This window comes from Magnolia sinica, chromosome 5 (assembly GCF_029962835.1).
Source record: "Magnolia sinica isolate HGM2019 chromosome 5, MsV1, whole genome shotgun sequence".
Lineage (NCBI taxonomy): Eukaryota > Viridiplantae > Streptophyta > Magnoliopsida > Magnoliales > Magnoliaceae > Magnolia > Magnolia sinica.
The window spans coordinates 34,859,594-34,861,686 of NC_080577.1; the positions used below are offsets into that span (position 1 = coordinate 34,859,594).

The 2,093-nt window shown below is 42.1% G+C and overlaps 1 non-coding gene across 1 annotated transcript; it reads right to left on the reverse strand.

Annotated features, from left to right (window-relative positions):
• Positions 1–393: 393 nt before the first annotated feature.
• On the reverse strand, positions 394–500 carry LOC131247763 (small nucleolar RNA R71). The gene has a single exon (XR_009172033.1). It is a non-coding gene; the product is annotated as a small nucleolar RNA R71 (small nucleolar RNA).
• Positions 501–2,093: the final 1,593 nt, after the last annotated feature.

The window sequence follows — 2,093 nt, forward strand, 5'->3', positions numbered from 1 at the left end:
ACCCAAGATGAGAATGAGGTGCAACAGGCACCCCCGCCTCGTACTTTACGAGATTATCTACAACCGGCGGGAGTGAGTATGCCCTCATGCATGATTTTTCCTGAAAATACAGGACAAATGGACATCAAGCCAGGAGTTATCCAACTCCTTCCCAAATTCCATGGACTTGAATCAGAAAGTCCATATTTACATTTGAAAGAGTTCGATGAGATAATAGCTACATTATGTTTTCCTAATGTATCTGAGGATACAATTAGGCTGAAACTCTTTCCTTTTTCCTTAAAAGAGAAAGCTAAGACGTGGTTACATTCACTGCGTCCTAGATCCATTGGCACATGGAACGACATGCAGAGGGAATTCATAAAAAAATTCTTCCCACATCATAAAACAATTACCCTCAGAAAAGCGATCATGAACTTTGCCCAAAAGGAAGATGAAACATTCTTCCAATGTTGGGAAAGGTTCAAAGATTTGGTCAGTTCATGCCCACAACACGGATTTGAAACGTGGCGCATTACAAATTTTTTCTATGATGGACTGACATCTTCCATGCGCCAAATGGTCGAGACAATGTGTAATGGAGAGTTCATCAACAAAGATGTTGACGAGGAATGGGATTACCTCGATAGTCTCGCTGAAAAAACACAATCATGGGACTATTACCCACTGGCGAACACCACGTCTAGGCCGACTCAATTAAAGGAGAAAGGTGGATTATATCTCTTGAAAGAAGAGGATGATCTCAAGTGTAAAGTGACTACGCTCATAAGGAAAGTTGAGGCCATGGAAGGAAAGAAGGATAAGGTCAATGAAGTTGTTTGCGGCATCTGTGATTGTAACATTCACACAACTGAAAACTGTCCTACAATACCTGCCTTTCGAGGAGTGTTGAATGAACAAGCCAATGCTGTAAATAATTATCAAAGACCTTTTATTGGACCCAACTCCAACACATACAATCCTGGCTGGAAAAATCATCCAAATTTTAGTTGGAGGAATGGACAAACGGCGACTCCTCCAGGTTTCTTCAATCAAAATCCAACTCAAGTGAAACCTCAAGAGGAACTGGTTCAAAATCCCATACAAGAGCTGGCTCAGGCAATGCGGGGAATTACAGATTTTATGCAAAAGATAGATTCTCGTATGACGGTTATAGAAAAGGGGATGCTTCCTGCACAACCTCTCCCCAATCCTAAACTGCAGTACGAGAATAATGATCCCAGCTCTTCAAATCAGATGGGGCATGCTAAATCCATCACCACTCTTAGGAGTGGGAAGATCATTGATAAAACTCTTCCGGTTAGGCCCGAAAAGCCTCAAGAACCAGAAGAGGACAACAATGATGGATCCAGTGATGCCCCACAAAAAGTAGAACCGGAACTTCTAGAGAAGCCAGTTGCTCCATTCCCCCAACGGTTGGTTTCACCAAAACCTCTCTCTAACTCTCAGGATATCCTAGAGGTGTTGAAACAGGTGAAAGTCAACATTCCTCTGCTTGATGTCGTTAAACAGATACCTTCATATGCCAAATTCCTAAAAGACTTATGCACGACCAAGCGACGAAAAATTATTCAAAAGAAAATCTTCTTGACTGAGAAAGTGAGTGCCATCCTGAAGCAAGACGTGCCGCAGAAATTCAAGGATCCTGGTAGCCCAACCATATCATGTGTAATCGGGAACCATCGAATTGATCACGCACTTCTTGACTTAGGAGCGAGCGTCAATTTGATTCCCTACTCGGTATACAAACAGTTAGGTTTGGGTGAATTAAAACCCACCCTAACCACACTACAACTTGCTGATCGCTCTGTTCGTGTACCAAGAGGGATAATTGAGGATGTGTTAGTCCAGGTCGATAGATTTTACTACCCTGTAGACTTTATCATCCTGGACACCGAACCCATCAATAACATGAGCACTCAGATTCCGGTCATTCTTGGTCGCCCATTCCTTGTCACGTCAAATGCAATTATCAATTGCAGGAATGGTATCATGACTATGTCTTTTGGAAATTTGACATTGGAGTCAAACATTTTTTTCAATAATGGCAGCAATGCAGAGGATGATGACGATTTCCACGACATTAACATGAT